Raw genomic sequence first — 22,220 nt, forward strand, 5'->3', positions numbered from 1 at the left:
GCCCGGCGGGGGACCCCCGCACCAGCCCGCGGGCGGCCGAACGGTGCCCGCGCCTGCGGCACAGAGCGGGGGCGGCAGCACCGCCTCCTCGGGCGGCCGCAGGGTGTGCGCGAGTGTCACCGCCGCCCCCCGCTCACCCCGGACGGGCTCTCCCGGCTTTGTGCTGCCCAGAGCGCCCAGTGTCCCCAGTAACCCCCGCCGAGCCTCGCGCGTGGCGGGGTGGCCCCAGGCTCCGCAGCACCGGGACTGTCCCGGCTCACGCACCGCTGCGGGACGGTTCAGCACCGAACCGCGCCCCGGGAGCCTCATCCTGCACCGGGAGCTCCACACGTGCTGTGGGTTGAAAACGAAAGGTCCAGAAGAGGATGGGAGGTCGGGGATGTCGGCAGGGCCGSGGAGAACCCCCGGGGCTGGCGGATGGGCGCACAGCGGTGCTGCAGGCGCAGGACGGTCCGTTTGGAAGCCTCTCCCTTGGATTGGAAAGGCAAGCGGGCATTTCGGACAGCACCACCCAAACGTTGATGGGAACGCTGTCACAGGAGTAGGAAGAGTGTTAATAAACATTACTGTTATTGGAAATGCTTTTTTATTTTCTGGGGCGGGGGTGGGGGGGTGGGGAAGTGTTTCCTAAAGGTGTTGGAAGTCGGCATTTACTTGTCCCCTTTCTGAACAGCATGCCCCAGCTTCAATCTCTGTCTCAAGTATGCAGTGTCCTGACCTCTCCYGCTTTCTCCTGGGCTCTGGGATCAGCACTGTCTCACAGGATTAGAAATAAAATGGAGAATAATAAGAGGAGAAAGCACTTCGATGTGTTTTTTTGAAAAGGGCCTGGTAGGCTAAAGGYTCTCTTCCAGTGGCAGTGCCATTGGACAGGAGCATCTCCAGCGCGGGAGGGGGATTCCCTCGGTGGAGCTCGCTGCCGTGGCTGCGGGAGAGCCCGGTTCGCTCCCCGCCCTGCCGGTGCTCGGGGCGATCCTCACGGGCTGTAGTGACGTGCCCGGTGACCGTATCCCGGCTGTGGACACCGAGCGGCAGCGGCTCCCCGAGCCCCCGGAGCACAGGGACTCGCTGGGCCCAGTGCTGCAAACAGCTCACGCAGGAAGAGCCCCGGCGCAGGACGGGCCTGGATTTATGTCGACATAAAAATCTGTTGGTGGGGCAGTGTGAGGGAGCAGCATAGGAAGAGTGAGGCGCTTGCTCCTGGGAAAGCAGGAGGAGGTTAGGGATGTGTTTGTGTTCTAGAGTGGCTGGGAGCAGGTTGGTTCGGTACCAGAGAAAACAGCATTAACAGGTTCTCCCGCAGACGCGCTGCCTCCTGCTCTTGCCTGCACACCTCTCTGTCTTTTCCAGGCAGTTCCAGGACACCTTCCCGGCGTGGTCGTTGTTTTCTTCTGCCCTGCAGTRACAAAATGACTGCATAGAGTGAGATAAAGTGACCAGAACAGGGTGACTTTAATCTCCAAAACAGTCATCCTGTATTTTGACTGAATATCAAAAAGGTGCTACTTTAAGTTCCTCATGACAAAGTCGACTTTTTAAGAACTGGGCTTTTTTTCATTGCAGTTAGTCCTTCCGTGGTGGCATTCTACTTGCAGAGTTTGTTTCTGGTTTTCTTACTACCCATCTTCATGGCCCAAGATCTATGTCGGRGTTTGTCATAATTTTACTCATTGTAAGTTTTGTACATTACCTCTGTTATCTTAGACATTAATTTAACATTGGGGTATTTCAAAAATTATTTCTCATCAGTTTTAGTTCCTTCCATTAASTCGAAGGTTTAATGAATTTCACTCGTGTTCCTATGGACTATTGTTGGAAAGCTTGTGAAGAGAGCTAAAAAAAGCAAAATAGGCAATGTTGTGTAGAGCAAAGCTCACCAGAATTTACTAGCTGTGTCAGGTGAGAACATCACTGTTGCTTAATTTAAATGTGAAGAATATAACCTTCCTCTTTGGTTCCTGAACAGTGCTTCGTTTGAGTATACAGGTACAGAGGGTTTTTTTTTGAAACAAGCATCGTAAGGCTCGGGTTCATAATGTATTCCAATACACAATGCTTCTTCATCTTATCTGTTTTTATTTTTTACCATTATTTTCCACTTTAGGAAGCAATAGGAGGAAAGCTTTAGAGCTGTACTTGAACACAGATGGTATGACGGCACAGCATTTGCTGCAACTTGTTTCAAGTTATGTTATAGAGTTCATTTTTAACATAAGCTAAAAACCTTTATTTTGTAGAAAAGTCTCATTGAAATGGCAACTACCCAAATATAGACCATACGTTTTCAGAGCTACTTGAATATTTTGTGGTAACATGATGAAAAATTAATTGATGCAGGAATAATTATAACCCTTAAAAGTGCATAAARAACCCAGACTGGAGCATGCATTAGATGAAGCACAAGTGTGTACTGCTTTTTGATGTTTCCAGGAAATATAGGGGAACCCCTTGTGAAGTAGGCTGCAATAATGTAGRCAGTRTTAATAGTTTTGTGGAAGGAAAACATCAGTCCTTTCATTCTGTCCTTTCTATTATTTTTGGTTTTGGCGTGAATGGAACATCTCCTGCAACAATCCTAATTGCCACTAACCATAGTTTTTGTTTGCTTGCAGCCCCATGCGTCAATAGATGCTGCACTCCTTGCTCTTTAAGTGYGCTATTTTTGCCAAACACTGTTTCCACTCCTCTGGATTTCATAAATGCTGCCATTTGAAACAGATCCAAGGAATTAGACATTACTCACCTTTGCATAAGCTATCTCTTGAACAGATACTGTCCTGCTGTCTTCTATTCTTATATTTCCTGCACTTTTTAAAACATTGTGGAATGTTTTATTTTGTCTAGCTTATTACAGTTTTGACCAGGAAACTTGGTCTCTTAAAAACCWAGGCTTTAAGCAGCTTTCCTGTTCCTCAGATGCATTTTCTCTGTTGCTCTCCTCACAGCTTTTTGTTCGATGACTTGCACTTTCACTATCTCAGACTGTCAGGCGGCAGCCAGCAGCAAAAACTCATTTGTAGAGTTAGAAACATTTGCATATGAAAGTACATATATGCATGTTTACTTACACTCATTCTCACTTTACTTTCTTACATGAGAAGAAATGGAGGGATGGGGAGGGGAAAAAACTACTCCAGATACCTTTTATTTCCTCTCTAAAACAGCTTTTAGTTCTTCCCTTCCATCTTTTTCCCACAAGTGCTTAGTTATTCTTTCTTGTGCTTAAACATATTTAGTTGAAAGTAGAGGAGTACAAGGTAGGGTTATCCCCATACTAGTAGAGAATAGCAGGATTTTTGGAGTGTCACCCTCGCATAGACCAGGAATGACAACACAGGAAATGCATAGGAATAGCTCTTAGKAGTCAGTGAATGCTCTCAGGAGTGGAGGGCTCAGTAGCAGTGACTCTTGGTGCTAGCCATGCTGCTGCTAGAAAATGGAGATGTTCTGAGTTACTGTTGGTTAGTCTTTGTGTTATTTTTTTTTTCCTGGGAACAGGAAAATGAGGAAAGGCAGCCTAGCAAAGGGCATTTCCCCAGAGACCAGGAGATGATTCTGCAAATTKACGGCCTGCAGAGGGAAGAAGAGTTGGCAGCTCTGTTGTGTGCTCTCCTACTGTTAAGAGCTACATTTCCAAAAGCTGCTTGCTTAAAATCCTGACTATTGTGATTTTGTTGCATACCTTTCTGTGCWGATTCTCAGGCTACATGATTATATGCATATGGGTGTATTTTTATGGAGCCTTTGTGTGCTTCTGTAGGGTTTTGAACTTCTTTCCCCCTACTAAGCAAAAGCAAGATCACTTAATTATTACAACTGTTCTGGAATAAAACATTTATTGACATTTTTAAGAATGTATCCTACCTATCTTTATTTCTTTCTTTGGCCACTACCTGTGATTTGCAAGCCAAACTTCAAGTTTTGCACAAGTGAATGAGATATTTTGTTCATCTCCTTCATAGTCTGATTGTGATTTTGGATCAACTGATACCCTTCGTGCTCAGGATACTCTTGTAGGTTGATCCAGCTGAAAGACTTTAGTGAAGGATGCATGCATTTAGAGTGTTCTTTTCTTTTTTGTGCCCTGCCCCCACCCCCAGTGTTCTAAAATGAGTCAGATTCTGACTCTCTGTCTGGTGCCAGTGACAAAACATATGAATTGTGGATAAGTCTACTATTTCCCATCACTGAATGGAAAGTAGTAGGAACCGCTGGATCTCACATGGCCTTTCTCTCTGCCTCATCAAACCTTCTGTAACCTCTTCACCTGTTTGTTTGTAGTCTAGTTTTTAAATAAAGATTACAAATCTAGTCAAATAAGCACTGTACCAATGAGTCCTGTGTAAGTAGTCCTGTACCTTGGATTCAGATCCTCAAATGATTTTGTATATGGATGGATTTAAGTATACATATTAGAGAGTTAGTGCATGGTTGGAAGTGTCCCTMAGGGTCATTGCTCCCTGTCAGTACAATTCATCTGTCAGTACAATGCGAAGATCATTTCCACCAAAATAATTTTTAAATGTTTGCAAGCATCTTGTCAACAAAGTGACAAGGATCCAAGAAGGATGTCAGTATATCCACCAAATAAATGGCATAGAAATGATGAATTGTAAGTTACCACGTTCTCTGATTCTGAAAAAAAGGTGATGTAAAATGGCAACTGCCTTCACAGAACCTGTCACCAAGTGATGAAGATAAATCAGTGCTGTTCTTTGCTTCCTACTGACCTTTCTGAGAAAGGAAGCTAGATGCTGCTCTTCCTTGTTTAGAAAAGGCTCCTGAAACTTATGGAAGACTGTAAGTTTGCAGAGGGGTCGCTAAGAGCTGAATTTACTCCAAAGAACTTTATTTCTGACACTCAGTGTATGTGATGGGGGAAAACATCAGGAACTGGCTGCACTTACAGGGCTGCAAAAACTTCCAATAATCCATTAGCTGGACGGAGGGTTTGAGAGGTCTGGGTGGTGATGCTGTCACATGCATATATGTATGTTAGTTTGTATGTATAGATCCTGAATCTCATTTATTTCCCTCCAATGCAGTGTTCAAATACATTGGTGACATTGYAAAAGTGTTCAAATTCTTGAATTGTGAGCTCATTTGGAAAGAAAGGCATTGTGCCATTGCTTTGGATGCATCTGCTTTTTCAGGGAAAGTCCAGTTTTGTTTCTGTACCTACATTGATCTTACAATGTTAGATATGAACTCAAAAGCTGCATGTAAGAACAAAGTTCATCACTGATGAGTAAGGTTGATTAATCAGACTATTTTGAGATGCAGCGAGTGAGCAAGTGTTCGAGGGATGTTGCTGYAGTCATCAGAACTTTGAAGAAACCAAATGAAATATCCCCACCCCAGCAAAAAGAAGGAGATTTAACATGAGTGTTTGGGAACACTGGGCTAGACAGAGGCCTGCAAGTGGAATATATATGGTTTATWTATTACTATTTTATTATATTCTCATTCCTGTGCGATTGCCTAATGCTGAGGTACTCGCATGTCTTCCAGAGACAGACTGAAAAAGCCCATCACATCTATTTTTATCACCATTTCTCCCCACAGGAGGCCAGATGGGTGGTGCTGAAATGTGCCTGCTGTGCCCTGGGATGCAGGAAGGCGCTTGGGCACCTTCTCCTCTGGGAGAACTGACTGAACCTGAGCCCTCTGGGGCGCCAAGTACGAGTTCGGGTGAGCTTAGCATGGTGGTGTAAATTARCTGTGCATCAGTCTTATCCCAGTCCTACACACAGGGCTGATTTACTGAATTTCTGAATCCAGAGTAATCCTGTTCATTTATAGATGAATACAGTTCTTTACCCTCTGCAAACAGCAGCCACTGGGATTTGGGAAATCAGAACTGCTTTAGCTTGTACTAATTTCCAGTATGTGTAACTGTTCTTGAGTGAGCAGGATAACATTTAAAAAGTGTTGCCAGAAGAGACAGGATGTCTTGAAGCAAACTTGAAGCTAACATCATTCTATTATACTTACTTTGATTTATTTTTGGACTTATTTTTTATTTATTTGCGCTTACTAGCTAATGTTATTTTAATGTTGATTGTCAGGAGAAAGGCTCTGTAATGTCTTGGTTCAAATCAGTTGTGTCACTTAATTCCAGAGCTTCTCACATGCATTTATCGTGAGTTTGTCTCTTATTTTTAAAGATAAATTATTTATTTTCTTTGCATTCTTTGGAAATAGAACATAGYTGTTGAAGTTGAAGGGATTGGAAAAAAATGCTAAGGTGCAAGTCTCGTAGGGTATGTTCTGAAGATTTCTGGAGGACCTAAAAAATGAAACACCATAGCTCCTATAGGATACATGTCAGCTTCTAAACTCTCACTGTAAACATTTTCCATTAAAAGGATCAACCGGTAACATATTGAATTTATACGTCTATAAGGTAATTCAAGGAATTATTAATACAGTGAATTGTTTATCAGATAATCATTTGAAGTTAAAAGTAAAATGAGACAGCACTTCAAAGGTCATTTTAGGAGGTSGTCCTATTAAAAAAAAATTTCTAAAGTAGAAAAATCTCATTAATCACTTACTGGTAGCTGAACAGTTCGACAGAGCTGTAGATGAAGATGAATTTACAAATATATTTTACTTAGAGTTTCACAAGGTCTCGGCAAAATTATCACAACAGGCTACTAAAGAAATTCAAAATGTAGTTTTACAAGGAAAACTTAGGCCCCTAAATACATACTAAAGTAACTTTATTCAAGTTATAGGCATTAATAGCACTTTAATCTTGAAGCTTTGCTTAATGCAGTAGGAATTTACATTTTTCTACTGGTAAAATCGCTCAGTTCCCTTGTTTTTGCTGCTGAGCATGTGCAAAATCATCTTGACAGCTCCAGGCTGCTAAGCCCCAAAGAAATACATAAAATAAGCATTTTCTTGCAAGTTTCCTCACAACTGCCTGTCAGCTTCAGTTTTGCATCCCAGCAACTAATTTCAACTCATTTTATTTTATACTCGCTACATTTATCAAAAATTATTTTATATTCTTGATAGAATATTGAAAGAGGCTCTCAGGGCCGCCGATTACTGCTGAAATGTTAGACAACATTTGGCATGAATGGGATCAGAAATTAAACCCTGGCATTTTTTAGCCTGGTTGCCTTTGAAATTAGGTTTATGAGATTGTGTTGTTTATCTCTCTGTACATTCAGCAATTCCCCCCCAAAAAAAACTTWGGGACTCGCTTTCAAGCAAATTTGAAAGATGAGCTGAAATCTCAAGATAAATAAGGTCTGTGAAAAACTGCAGCTGTAGAGAGGACAAAGCRTGTGATGAAATGCCTGCGCTGAGGAAAAGGCAGGTGGATGCAGCCCTTGCACAGCGCTGAGAGCYGCCAGCCTGACAGGGTGGGCTCAAAGGGTTTTGATAGAGCATGGCTGGTGCCCTATAGGCAGTGGCTTTGGAARAAAGCATGAGGTTGTAATGGCAGAGGAAATTTTAGGAGGCAAGGAACCTAAGTCTCTGAAAACAATCAATCAAATCCAACCTTGTTTGTTTAATTTCTTACAGAACAACTTGATTCTCTTGTCCTGCCTCTTCTTCCTTCTTTTGGCCCTGAACACCATTTTTCCTCCCAGGATCTCTGGAGTCTGTTACTATCTTTGTATTCCCTTTGCTATCCTGGCTCAGCATCAGTTCCTGTAACTTAACCGGTCTAAGAATTCTGTCTGATTTAGAAATGAGGTCTCAGATATACCCTGGTGTGAGCCAGTTAATGGCTGGCTGTTCCTTCATCCAAGAAGTTCAACCAGGCTSTTAGGATGTGTGCCTGTCAATATCTGTGACAAAACTGACTGATGGCTACCCCTTTCCATCCTGAACTGGAGAATCTCCTGCTTTGATATTTATACTCCAAAAACTTGAGGGTTCTTATGCCCCCTTGCCAGCTACCTCACATTTTGAAGACCCAGCTGTTGTGTGTGGGAGCTAATGAATCTAATTTAAGAGAGGCTCACTAGAATGAAGCAAATTATTAGTTTTTTCATGTATATTCGCATTTCAAATAGTGCATCCAACCCAACATTGCAGTGGTTTTGAAATATTCTTATATGCAGTTTTACAAGTGTCCCACAGGGTCTGTATTACTCTAAAAACCATGTGAGAGTCGTATATTTTAGAAATCAGCTTAGCTGGAGAAACAAAGAAAAATGCCTTGCCTCCTTTTTGTCTTTTCTGTCAGATTCTTCCACAAGATGGATAACTTATCTAGCCTGGAACTTTTTGTAGCTCTTCTCTGGTCAATTATCTAAACAGGACACAATTGAGCTGATGTCAAAGCAAAGACTATACACATGCATAGTACTGGGCTGTGATAAAAGCTGCTCTTCTACACAACTTCCAGCTTGTGAAACCTGACTGGTTTTGCATAATAGATAAGCCCCAGGAAGTATAAAATTAGTGGGAGTACTTGCAGCGTGGCCAAGTTAGAGTTTTACAATCGTTTAAAGGTCAGCAGCAAATTGACATCTACACCCAGTCCTGCAGGGAAAGGCTCTGTAGGGACAGGGCTCTCAGGGGAATGTCTGTATGATTTGCCTGTGGCCATATGGAAAARCCTGAGTCTGGAAAAGGGGCTGAGATCTCACTTGCAAGCCAGTGCCAGAGTTACCAAACCAATCTTTCTTGTCATTTATCTAGGGCAGGCTTTGAAACCTAAGCCCCAAAGAAAGATTTTGAAGAAAAATATCCAGGCCTAAGGTCTCACAGGGCAGGCACTCTTTTTTTTCTCCCCGTTTTTGGATTCTCTTATTTGCATTACTGAACTCAGAAATGATGTTTCAATGAGAAAAAGGTTAAACTGCTGAACAAGACTACCAAGTTTATAGATGATATTATCTCTCAAATAGTTAATGTCTCACTTCTCAGTTAAACTATTTTTTTTTAAACTTGGCAGGCTTCTGGCTTGGCTAATTAAGAGTGCAACTAGGCTGTAACCAGATGATCTCTATGATACGGTAAGCAGCATGTGAGCAGCAATAATAGCAGTAAACTAACTTCAGAATGCTGGGAGTTGCTCTGAGCTTCACCAACAGATTTGTTGATCAGTTCCAGATTTTACAATGTCGTTTTTCTTCTTTTACAGAAAAACTGTCACCAGAGCTGGTTACAGCTCACGCCTGCAAATGCAAAAAATTGTATGGAGACAACAGTGCACAGAAAGGCTTGCTAGGCTATGGATTAAGCCAATTTCCAGAGAAGATGGTTTTCACAAGGAAAGCTCAGAACTCAAAAGCAGGTATTATGTGCCTTTCTAAGGAGAATAGGTGGAGGGACAAGATTTCGGGAAAAAAAAACCTGCTGGAAAAAATGTTCCACTTACTGTGAAAACAGAAAGGAAGGAGGGTGATAAAAGAAGAATGAAGCCTATCAAAATTTGGYTGAAGAAAAAGAAGTAGTAAAAAACATTACTACAGATGAGATCCATAGATCTGGATCTGAACATCTGGTCTTATAGGATGCAGAAAGWCTTGTACTGTATCCTGCAGCTAAAGCACATGGGATATGGGGTTTTTAAAGAAGCAGCTTATAAAATAAAATGGAGATTTGGAAGTGTCCAGCTAAAGCCATGGTTGATGTTCAGGCAGAATGTTCTTCAGGCTTATATCCATCAGYCCATGCAGTCTATGCTACAGCTGCTTGGCACTGATGAAGAAACTCTCTGAAGTTTTTGTTTTCTCCATCTCCCAGTGGTAGCTGGTGATGAAGAAATCTGTGTTAGGAGTTCCCTTTATGATGAAGCTTTTAACTTCTTGGTGCATAGGTGCTTGATCTGCAACACTGAACCTACTCCTCAGCATCTGGAACAAACTTAGGGAATATTTTCCCTGCAGGTTCTTGGATAACAAGCTAGGCTGACGTTCCTGCACCTCAGCTGTAAATGAAGCCTCTCCTGGCACTTGTACAGTGTGCCACTCCCAGGAAGATTTGGGAGCTTGCTTGGCATGTCCTGCCCCTGGCTCACGTATTCCTTGGCACCACTCTGACATTCGTACAGCAATTTATATCCCCAGCAGATCACTTCCCCAAGGAAATATGGCATAGTAGCTCAAAGGGTGGTCGAGGACTGTTCAATACATTCATTTGGATGTATGCAGCACTGAAGTGCTCYTTTCCTATGCCTTGGTGCTTTGCCACCATCCAAAAATTCCTGCTTTCCCTCCTGCCACGATCTTCCTCCCGCAGACCAGCCCTGCTGGTGATTTTGGCTTGCTCCTCCCTTCCCCAGCAAGCTTCTTGCCCTGGCAAATTCTCCCTTGGCAACAATAGCTCCTGCCTGGTTCCTCCCAGTCTGTGGTCATGGCTACTGGGGTGTGAAATGCTTTGCCCACCTGAGTCAGAGACAGCACAAAGACCTGTCCCAGCTGAGCCCTCCCAGCCATCCAGCTGRCTCTGTGAAAAGGGCTGGGTGTCATCATACCTGGCCCCAATGCCACCAACCCTCCCTTTTCACCTTTAACAGTCTGCAAAGTGCTTCAAATTTATTAATCCATCCTGCATGTAATTTGAAAGTGTGTTTTCTTCAGAGCAAAAATAAATTGCAAAAAGAAAAGTGTCTCTACCTAAAACCAAGCCTGTGCTATGTTTCAGGAATGGAAAAGAATCCCTAAACAAGATGACAAAAACACGCAGTATATTATTTTGATTACAGTTGTTCTAACGGAATATTTTTATAGATCTGACAATTATTAATGAGATTCAAAAATACAGGAGGTACATTTTTTTTGTCCTAGTGTTTTGAAATCAAACTCTGTGTTTGCTAGAGATCCTTTTCTTTGCTCTTTTGTACCGAGGTTCCCAAGTAACTTAGTATTTCTCCTGKTTTTTTTGGGGAGGGCCTTAATTATTCCTAATTAGACATTTTTAGAGAAGGCTGGCTGCCACAAARCCATGGATACTGCAAAGGCAGTATTTCTGAGGTGTGGTACCAGCAGGGGCTTKTTCTGTAACCTCGTGGGGGGATCTTTGCTGGACCAGGGCACACTACTCATGTCACACCTGCTGTGTCTTCCCTGGAACATTTGTTCCTTACTGTCAAGAGAGTGACCCCGGGCAGCTGGCTGCCCACAACACCCCAGGGAATGTCTTTTATCAGGCTGGGGGGCATTAACACGTGGTTTTCTTGTGGAGATGACAGTGGCAGGTTTCTGCATATGTTTGTTTCTTCCCATTTTTTCCATGATGAATTCAGTCAAGGTCTGATTTGTTCTGTACAGGGTGGTTTTGGTCTTTCACCGTACTGCTCACTGCTGCAAGGAGGGTGCTAGGGAACCCTGGTACTCCTTGGAAAGATACTCTGAGATTATTTTACACAGTAATCACCAGATAAGATGCAAAAGTAGTCCTTAGGACACAGAGCAGAACCAAATCTTTCCGCCCTTGTTTGTGAGTTCTGGACAGCTGACCAGCAGGCTGCTGTAGTTCTTAGGATCAATGCTCCCTTATTAATTTTTGGGACAAACATTTAGCAGGAGCTAAAGACCACCTTGTGGAGACCGATAGCAAGAGTGTGCCCTGAAGAAACGGATTCACCTTCTCTCAGGTGGAGGAGTGAATTCAATTTGGGTCCTCCATGTCCTGAGTTAGTGCTCTTCCCACGGAACTGGTGTGTTAAGGTGATGGGGAAGGGGTAGGCAACTTCATTCACTGCTGGAAGGAAAGYTTGCTCTTCTCACAGCTCTACCTTTGGAAGAAACAACTAGCTCTCAATCCCCAGCAAAAAGATATTCTTCCTTTCAATCTGGATGCAGGCAGAATGAAGATGCACCATTGGAGAGATAGTGCAGAGGATCTGGATGCCAGGCCTGTGCATGCAGCAGCAACAGCAGCATYTTCAGGAAAAACTGATGTGACTCCAATGGGACTCTGTCATGCACAGCAAGTCGAAGGTATCCCTCTATGTAGGCAGAAAGTCTGTCCTCTGGGAAGTACCAAAATCTTCCAGAACTTGACATGAGATGGGTGGGGAGGAAAGAGAGCTTTCCATGTTTTATGCTGAAACAACATATATATCCCCAAGGTTCCGTGTTCACGGTTTTTATTGCTGTGCTCAGTCTCAATGGGAGCCAGTCCCATTTAGAAGGCAACTATGGGATGGGCTGTGTATGGGGTGGGCTGTGGGGTGTTGTTCGTATTTCCCTAACACTTGCGTGCAAAGATGTCAGCCTGTGCTGAAATCCAGTTAGGCCATAAACACTGCAAGCTGGAATCCCTTGGAGAAACAGAAAGATAGATGACTTGCCTGCAGACAAACCTAAGACAGTGGCAAAAATAGTACCTGGTTTCTGGACTGAAAAGCCAGTGTGGAATCAGCCTGGTTTGTCTTGGGCTTCCCACAGCTTGCAGACAAATGTGAATATGTYGAGCTGAATTGGAATCTGTTAGATCTAATTAATAATAATGCATTAAACAATTAAAATAATGAAGATCAGGCACAWCCAAATTTCAAAATGATGAGATTTAGCAAAATTAGGCTGTTAACTGTACAGATGATGCCATTAATCTTGGGGGRGGTCCAACATGAATGATACAATATCCAGCCAGCTGGGAAGATGGTAAACTGGAGGTAATATCAGGTTCCCAGCATAAAGTGTAAGGGAGCAAATGGATTTTCCCATTCCATTTTGCAACTTTATTTTTAGACACGAACGAAATACTGAACATATCAAGCATATATATGTGTGCACATATACCCTAGGTGTGATGGCTGTGAGTCACACAATTTTGTAGACTTCAAGGAGACAGAGAGTTCACAGCTTAAAATGCTCCGTTAATTATACATACTACTGTACTTCCCATTTAAGTTTCTCAGAAGTAGTCTGTTATTTGTGGTCACTTTAGCACTGGGGAAGATGGCTTTGACTGACAGCTCTGGGAGCAGAAATTGTTCTTTGTCCATGAAACAGGTTAAGCCCTTCAGGAGATGAGAGGGGGCTTGTGGCCCCATGCTCATTCCTTTTGGGGCCTCTCCAGGATCTCATCATCACTGTTGTCAGCAATAATGCATTTATGACACTCTGATGTTTGTGAGAAGAACCCACTGTGTGGTTCCATGAGGCCATGTTCCTCCCTGGAAACTCAGATCTGGTGGAGGGTCTGGAGCCCGAGCACAAAACCATGGGGAGCTGCAAAATACCCCAAAGCTGTTYGTTGGAGGCCGAGCATGGGGAAGAACAATTTCTAATAGTTTAATGGAAAAGCAGGTGAATGTGACCAAAAGCCTGACCTGCAGTTTACAGGTAAAGTGATTTTACCAGAAAAGGAAACTCTTTCTAAAAAACCAAAGAACAAAGACATTTGTGGCCTCCTCTGGGAAATAAGGATGAGCAATCAGAACTGCTGGTTTTCTTTGTATAATCGAATASTCTATTCCTGGAGGGATCTTTTTATTTGGTTCTTTGCTCTCTCTGGTTCCGCTCTACAATGTACACAAGCTGCAGTACAGAAAATAGAGATAGTCAAAGAGAGATAACACTGTACTGAGAGAATTTAATTAATAAGTCCTTGTGGGACTGAATAGGTAACTATGGAAAGAATGGAGGAAGATGAGCAAAAATAAATCCTATTAATGTCTGATTGCATTAAATATTTCATTGAAAGAAAGCAAAAGATGCACCAAAACAACTTTAGAGTTCTTGAAAAACCTAAATACTAATATTAGGCAATATATTTTCTTTCCTCTTTTGATTTTGCTTTAGACAAAATTAGCACTGTGCCACTTTCAAGGAGGACAGTTTAGCAATGCACATCTGAAGATCTCAGAAGAGACTGGGGAAAAAGAACAGAGGGAAAGACTCCCTCTTTTTTTTCCATAACCACCACCTTCTACAGTTGTTCAGGAGACACCCGTGAAGTCCTGCATGGGTGGGTACCRGCTACACCAAGACACAAATACCAGACACCCATTGCCCCACAGCACGCAGCAGGCAGGCAACAGCAACGCTGCTTGACTTCAGGCTGACGGATGAATGAAAGATTTTTGGCATACTGATCTTGACCTCTCTTCTGTCCTGTCAGCTGTTAYTTCCCAGTGCCCTTGGGCTGGCTGMATTTTCTCTTGCTGATGGCCTTTATATAGTTYGCTGCCCTGGTGCTTGTGTTGAAACTGGGCTTTTAGGTTTTTCAGTGGATCTTGGAACTGCAAATTAAAATCACATATCCCTGTTTTTATTAGAAGCTTTGCTGAGGTCCAAAAGTTGCTGGAAGCCTGGTTCTCTTCACCATTTACTGGCTGTGAATTATGAAGCTACCCTTATTTTTAATTTCCTTTCATTTACTTGTGTGTGCAGGACCTCACATGTCATGCTGTCATGACCAGCAGGAAGCTCTCCCCTGGGTACAGAGAGGCAATTCAACGTCTGTGCCAACCCTGGCTTGTAAAAGCCTGGCAGCTCTTGACAAACAAAGCCTAGAAATGTTGCTATTAAAAGCATTTATTGAATAAATCCATATGTGACAAAATGATAGCTGCAAAAAGCAGTAGGATTGTTTTTTAATGGATAAATCTTATTTGAAAGGTAAAGCTGAGCTGGGAAAGCTCAGAGAACAGTCACCTGAGGATAGAGCTTTGAGCAACGTGGGAAAAATTAGAACCAATATGAACAATATAGAGGATAATAGATTTGAGAACATCTGCTTTGAGTGGAAGCTTTTATGTAAAGAAAAGAGAGGATAAGCCTGGATTTAACTTTGCTATTTGAACGTTCTCAGAAATAGAGATAGAAGAAGAAGCCTGCATTCCCTTCAGCAGGCGTGCTGCAGTCAGGAGCAGCAGGAGCCCTGCAGGTCCAGCAGGGCAAAGGGGTGCAGTGGGCAGGCTCTGMCTCCAGCCAGGCACAGCAGAGCTCCCAGCCCAGGATTGTTCTGCACCTCGGCCCCTCAGGCTGGGTCAGCCTGGCTGCTGAGGGAGGCAGGGCACTGAAACCTCCCTACAGGAGCAAAGGAACTGTGGTTGTGTAAAGGATCTTGCAACAGCTGAAGAGCAGCTCTGCTGGGAATCAAAACCTACCATGGGAGAAGATCCTGGTTTTATGTTTCTCTGGTTAAAGTGTCTTTGCTTTGGCCTTTCCTGGGTGATCAGAACTTGGTCTAGACAAGAAGCAGAGAAAAAGGTTCTTGTTTAAAAAAGGACATTGGGACAGTATTTAGCCACAAATTCCTCCCTCCCCCCAACATTTGCTATTTGAATTGTTGCTTAGATACTGAATAGAAYTAGTTCTGATGGGCTTTGGGTGGGTGATCGAATATTTCCTGTGGAGAGATGGGAAACTATTGGAACTGGCAGTGGCAGATGTGGTAACCTAGAGGTGCAAAATATCCCTGCTGGGAATCAGCAGTCTCCAGCAAGGACAGGCAGCTCCTGTGACTGCTGCTGACATACATGAATGCAGTATGGGAGCACTCAAACTGATTCAGGAATTTCTYGGCACATATAATATCCACATTAGGGAAATGTTTTGCATCATTTGAGAGATGGTCTTGCTTGTCCAGCCTCTTCAAAGAGATTGTTGGAGAAACTATGAAAACAGCATATCAGGATCATAAAGGTTTACAGGGAGCTAGATAGAAATGAAAGGGAGGATGAAAAATGTTACAGAAGAATGAAAACAAATAACATCTGAAAGTACAGCATCAGAACTGAATCTGCAGAGAACTCCTGGATGAATATCACATGCAAACTCATATTTAGAGAAGATACTTGARAAGCAATGAGTTCAATCTAGCAAGGAACAGATTTTTCAAAATCAGACATAGGGAAACAGTAAGAAGCACCTACTATGTTTGGAATATTACACATACAGGTGCAAGTGCCCCATTTAGAAATGAGTCTGACATTCCTGCTCACAATCTAGGAGCAAGTGAATGTTTGTGTGCACATATTGMTGTAAATCAGTCTCATCACCTATGAATATCTTGCTTTTGGAAAAGTCGATATTTTCTGGGAAAAAAAAATCCTCTCTTCAGTTTCTTCCCAAAATAGGATGCCTAATGTTGGTAAAATTATTTCAAGATTTATCTCACTGGCTTTTCTATAATAGCCGTTTTCCCATGTACTGCTTCCCAAAGTGGTACTGGTAGAGCTGTGRCAGATCATCCAAGAACATCATGGGCTCAGTGCTTGCAAACCATTTTTAATTAGAAAACATCTTAGTGAAAAAACCCTCAATTTCCAAAATTTGGGCTACTTAAACCTTCCGAAGTGTCTAGAAACCTTAATTTCTATTATACCTTACTCTTAAAAAAAAAAAAAAGGTGAAAGAAAGAAACTCAAATCAACGCCTTATGCAGGGGAAAACAGCTAGAAAATTGAGAACAGAAGGACATAGTATTTAATTCACAGATAACACCCCCTTTGCATTAAAAGTGAGCCAGGGTACCACTGCTGTGTTCCATTCCTCAGCTAGTTGAAATCCTGTGTAAGTAAAGCCCAGCTCTGCTGTCTTGTCTTTTTTCCTCCTTTGCCTGGTTGTTTTGTTGTTCTGGGGACGGTCATGGGATGCTCTGCTCGCTGGCAGCCCCAGCCACCCCATGAATGTTTCTGCCGTGGGAAGAGAGGCCTTGATTCCAGACACCTTGCAAAGTGCCTGCTGTGTGGAACCCTATCACTGGGAAGAGAAAGATGGCTCTGAGAGTGGAATGGAATGGGATAGAATAGAATAGAATAGAATAGAATAGAATAGAATAGAATAGAATAGAATAGAATAGAATAGAATAGAATAGAATAGAATAGAATAGAATAGAATAGAATAGAATAGAACAGAATAGTTCTGTTGGAAGGGACCATCTATTCCAAGCAGACATTAGATGTTAACAAAACCTTCTGCAGGGCCTGGGCAGTGTTTTGTCACCGAGTGCAGATACTCAGCAGACCCCCAGCTCCCCAGGGAAATTGCATATTTACTGTCATATGCTCCCCACATGGGCTGAGTGCTGGGCACAAACAGCACGGGCACAGGACTTCAGGCTGTCACAGCAACACAGGGCATCAGCCCCGGGAAACAAGGCTCACAGAATCACAGAATCACAGAATATGTTGAGTTGGAAGGGACCCACAAGGATCATCAAGTCCATCCCCTGGTCCTGCACAGGACCATTCCCGAGTCACACCATGTGCCTGAGAGCACTGTCTGAGCATTTCCTGAACCCTGCCGAGGTCGGTGCTTGGTGCTCATGGCTGCAGTGGCTGGCACAGGAGGGCAGGGAGCCAGGCAGTGTTTGCTGTTGGGGATAAAGGGAGGGCCCCATCCCGTGACAGCATTTCTGCCTTCACCCTTCCTATCTCTGCAGTAGGGGCGGCAGTAGCAAGCCTGGTTTTCCGTCACAGTGCTGCACTTCCTTCCCCTTTCCTGTGGCAGGAGAAACTCAGCCTTTGCTCCTGGTGCTCAGGATGGCAATTCTCAGTGCCACCAGCTCTTCTGAGGAGCCTTTGGTTGATTCTGCCTGGAATTCCCCATAGCAGAGTGCTGCAGTTAAAGCTGGGGAGGCACAGCAGCCCCTGATCCTAAGGCAGTCCACAGAAAGGGTATGAATGTGTCCCCTCAGAGGAATTCTCAAGGAAAAGTCAAATGCTTAAATTATATGAGGATTCAGAGCTTGCAATGAGGTTTTGCACCAGCAGAATAACTTCATGATAAAGGCAAGGTCAGTGAAACTAGAGAGCTCGGCCTGTCTCAGCCTGTAGGGATCTGGATGCTCATATCTCTTGGGAATATTGTAACCACCAAACTGTGCTGCCCATCTAACAAAACCAGAACTTTTCACCACAGGAGCTGCTGCTTCATCCACCAACCCTTCTCTGCCTCTTTCTGAGGGAATTTAGGCATTCTGCTCCAGCCTTGAACCTGTACTATGAACAAGCAAAAGTACTGGACTCGGATGCCTTTGAAATCACTTTGCTCTATTTCTTCCAACAATTCCCATTTATATACTGTGACATTTAAGTGTCCCAGACCCTTGAAGCAGAACGACTGGGCAATTATAACCTGCATTTGTTGTTCAGCTTGCGCCCCCCTCTCGTGAGCTGAACCGTGAAAACAGAGCTCATGCCGGCTCTGCACTTGTGAGCAGGCAGCACCATTTATAAACCTCCAGGACGGGGCTTTATGGCCCTTCCACGGTGATGGATGCAGAACTCCTGCAGGTGCACAAAGCTTGATGTTCAAAGAGTCAGTCTGATCTCCAGATTCTTCCTCCAACAAGGCCTAAAAAGGTTCTCAATAGAAAAGGGCTAATCTGAATTTCCAATCCAAAAATCCTGTTTGTATCTCTGTTTGCAGACTCACTTGTTTCTTGGTCTACTCACAGTGGAGGGTGCTGAATAAAAGTTTTTTATTATCAACCTCCCTGGGAATAGAGTGGGACTGGTTATAATAATCCCTTGTATTTCTTTAACACATTAGACCTGGTTTCCTAACCCTTGGCAAATGTTAGCACTTCAGCCTTGCAATATCTCTTCAGCAAGGTCAGTGCTGTTTTCCATTGGTTACAGCTGGGAAACTGAGGCACGAAGGTCTTAAATGGCCACTGGGATCTCTGACTGCTGCATGATGTGGATTTAGGTACAAAGCATTCCAGCTTCAGGTCTGTGCCAGCCCTCTCCTAATGGGGCAGCCGGAAGAAATGAGTATGAGGAATTCTGCCATCACAACAGTAGCACAATTTGCCAGCTTTTGCCTTGATGTGGGAGCTCTGAACAGGACTGATGGGTCACAGGATTTGGGGCCCGTGTCACCTTCCATCACCATTGCTCTGGGGCAGTGGCTWACACTGGGTGCTTGGGTAGGGCAGATGACACAAACACCACTGTAGAATCGCCTGATGTTTTCTGTCAAGAGACCTTGACGAGAATCAGAAGGCACATTTCTAACACAGCCCATTCCATTCCAGCCACAAAGACATCCTTCCTTCCCTATGTCTCTCTGTCACTTGTTGCAATAGCTGCAGAATTTCCTAACATGAAATAAACACACACAATATGATTTTCCCTCTATTTCTCAAGTTTATCTGATACAAACATATTTAGGAACTGGATAACAGAGCAGAATGCCAGCCTTCAAACCATAACTTTTAAAGTTGGGTGAAAATTAAAACAAAAATAGATATTAAATTTGAGAGAGGCTGAAAAAGTTCTGTTGGAACTTGGAAGAGTTTCAAATGTTATTTTTAACCAGACATTTAGTTCTTATGGGAAACAAAACTTAGAAGGACAGATATAATTAGGTCAGATATTGAGAAACTTATTATGCTTTGCTACAGATGATCCCAGGAGAATGTAACTTAAGACCTTTTTTTTGTATTAAGATTCAATAATGGTTCTTCACTTTTTAATGTAAAATAAAGTAGGATAGAAATACGCTTTGTATTACTAACTGCTTCAGCATGTGAAGCAATGGATGTTTGACAATAAATCTGAGGACAGAAGGCAAGATTTTTATTTGTCTTTTTAGCAAAATACATAACATTATGCTAGCATCTGTGTGTGCTTTTGTTCATTGTGTAGAWACAATTGATTTTCTGGTGCATCCTGGGAATATCTGATGCTTGGTATCTCCCAAGCACCATTGTGCAAATATTAACTGCACCTTGCAGCATAAATACAATGTAGACATTATTCCTATTACAAGTGGAGAAATTGAGGCAAAGAGCCCCAGTTACGTGATCAGCACTGAGCCTGTTTCACTGCTGCAGTCAAGACTTCAGAACTTCTGCCTTCTGCTCCCACTGCTTCTGCAGAAAGATCCACCTTGACACGAGAAGTTTGTGCTCATGCAAAAGCAGGGGAGAAAARCCTTTATCAAAAGAAGAAAGGAGCCAGTAGGTGGCTGATAGTGCTGTTAACACATGGATCTGTCATTACTCACAGCATTTATCATGTCTGTTGCTGGGAGGCACACTGTTCTTTTTTAAAGTAGGTGTCTAATTTGAGGGATACTGGCTTTCCTAGCAGCTACAGGGATCTGGGGAGGGAGACTGGGGAGGTGAGTTGCCTGCAGTGAGGTGCTGCACATCAATTGTAAAGTCTGCCCTGAGAGAGGTGAAAGTGGACTGGAGTCCTGCAGTGGGTCCTGGATGCATCTCACTGGTGGGTCCTGGATACCAGGTTTTTGCAGCACAACCCCACTGGCTCAGGAGTAGAAAGAACAAAGATTTGCCTCTCCTGGAACCTGAAGCCAAAGCAGATGCAACACACAAAGGTGAAAAAAGCTAGATAGCCTGATTTTTTCAGCACTAACAGGTCCCCATTGGTAATGTAAAATGTTTCTCCATCCTGCAGGAAAGTTGTGCATATAGTTATTAGCAAAACTTTTGTAGTGTAGGATCAAAAGCAAATATCTGCAATGACTGGAGTGGGTGGATTTGGAGTTTGGGTTCAAACCTTCATCACAGATGAATGAAATAGAAAGAATCTCTTCTTGTTGCTAGACCATGTCCAGGCTAGAAGTGGTGGTAAATCTGAACAATGGATTTATCTTGAATCTGAAGCAAAGAGCAGCCAGATGCAGTGGCAGGATCAKCTAGAGATAACTAAGCATTCAAGACAAGCTGATTCAACTGGTATTTACCTGGAGCAAGGCTCCATACCTAGCAAGGCATTGGGGAAACATAAAATAAGCCAGGAAACAGAAGACATCAATATTTCTTATAGTATTTTTGACAAGTATAGGTGATAGGGAGYCATATAAATTCCTATGGTAAGTAAAAATCCCATGCTTGATCAAGATGAAATGATGGAAAGTAACTGATTTCAGTGCTGCATTTGTTTGTAGCAACACAAAAGAGTCATCCATCCCACAGTTACCAATATTCAGGAGTTTACCTGCTTTCTATGCTTGTAAATGGTAGCAATTGCMGTCAAAATTTCCCTGTCTGCCACAGGAGGCATTAAGGTTGATGAGCTGTTCAGAATTATTGCTAATGACTACAAGATATGATATTGCTCTTCACCTTCAAGTAGTAAGTGGTGTCAAGCTACGRTAATAATTTCCTGGAACATACAATGCACTTTTACTTTCTAATGTAAACTGTGCTCTTATTGATGCAATAAACTGCAACTGTTTCTTCAGGCTGTGGAAGACTTCCAGTAACTCATAAAAGCCTCGATCATGTAATTCTGTTGGGTGCTACTTCCTCCCAGAGCCTTCCTTGCTGATCTTGCAAGAGGGGCCCTACAAAAGAGGGAGTGAGCAGTGAATGTGGGCGCTTCCAAGCAGAGCTGGTTGTTGCCTCTCCAACCTGGCACTTCCTCCATGCAGTCACAGAAACTCACTGMCCCCAAACACTCACATCAGCTGAGCTGCAGCTCAAAGTCCAGAAATCACCATTCCAAGATAGGGAACTGTCTGGGATAACCTGTTTGGCATARCACTTCTTGGTAGTGCTCAGACAACAAATTGACTTAAATTAAAGCTAATTAAGATTAATATTATCTGAGAAAGCACATRCTTTCCTATACTGAATAACTCTGCAGCCACACTTCTACAACAGTACTTTCTTACCCACTGCTTCTTTGTGTTTCTGATCTGAGTCATCTGTCAASTCTATCTCAAGCCTTGTCAAGCCTTGTATAGTTCTGCCAAGAGAGTAAATTTCCTTACTCAGAGTACATTAAATAAAAGAAGTTTGGTTGGTTTTATTTTGTTTTCTTTGCTGGGATTCTTTTTCTTTTTCTTTTTTTTTTTTTTTTTTTTTTAGTTTTTTTTTTTTTTTTTTTTTTTTTTTTTTTTTTTTTTTTTTTTTTTTTTTTTTTCCTGAGGGAGCAGTAACAGCTCCTGCCCTGATGAACACATCTCTGATGTCCTCACCCTCAGCTCCCACCAGCCCCCATGGATCCTGCAACGAACCACGGGCTCTGCACTTCCCAGGTCCTCTCCAGGTTCCCAAGAATAATTTAATGCAGTCTAACATTACTCACTTACACATGGAGACCTTTTTAATTTAAATTGTTTAATTTGAAGTCAAAAGCGTGTTTTTGAATTAGTACCCACAATGAAGGGGGAAGGAAGCACACTCAAAAAAAAAAAAATTTGCAAGAGATAATTCGACACGTGAATACTCTCCATCATCTCCCTATCCTCCAGTCCTCCTCTTATCTGTCCCCAAGGCTGCAGATGTAAACTTCAAAGCCAAATAGTGCTTCCAACTGGAAATCCATGGTCCCCAGAGGATGTGGGGATGTTTCCAACTGGAAATCC

The 22,220-nt window shown here is 42.9% G+C and overlaps 1 long non-coding RNA gene across 2 annotated transcripts in view; it reads right to left on the reverse strand.

The window, feature by feature from the left end:
• Nucleotides 1-608: 608 nt before the first annotated feature.
• LOC130573688 (uncharacterized) overlaps nucleotides 609-22,220 on the reverse strand; it is a 31,226-nt gene continuing 9,614 nt past the window's right edge. Inside the window, exons 2-3 of one of the 2 annotated variants that reach the window (XR_008965345.1) lie at nucleotides 15,038-15,117; nucleotides 609-1,396 (exon numbers count right to left, since the gene is read on the reverse strand). This is a non-coding gene — a long non-coding RNA (uncharacterized LOC130573688). Of the gene's footprint in view, nucleotides 1,414-15,037; nucleotides 15,118-22,220 lie in introns of both variants that reach the window. The other variant, XR_008965344.1, reaches the window with a different exon arrangement.

This window comes from Malurus melanocephalus, unplaced genomic scaffold (assembly GCF_030028575.1).
Source record: "Malurus melanocephalus ecotype Western Australia unplaced genomic scaffold, MMel_1.1 scaffold_62, whole genome shotgun sequence".
Lineage (NCBI taxonomy): Eukaryota > Metazoa > Chordata > Aves > Passeriformes > Maluridae > Malurus > Malurus melanocephalus.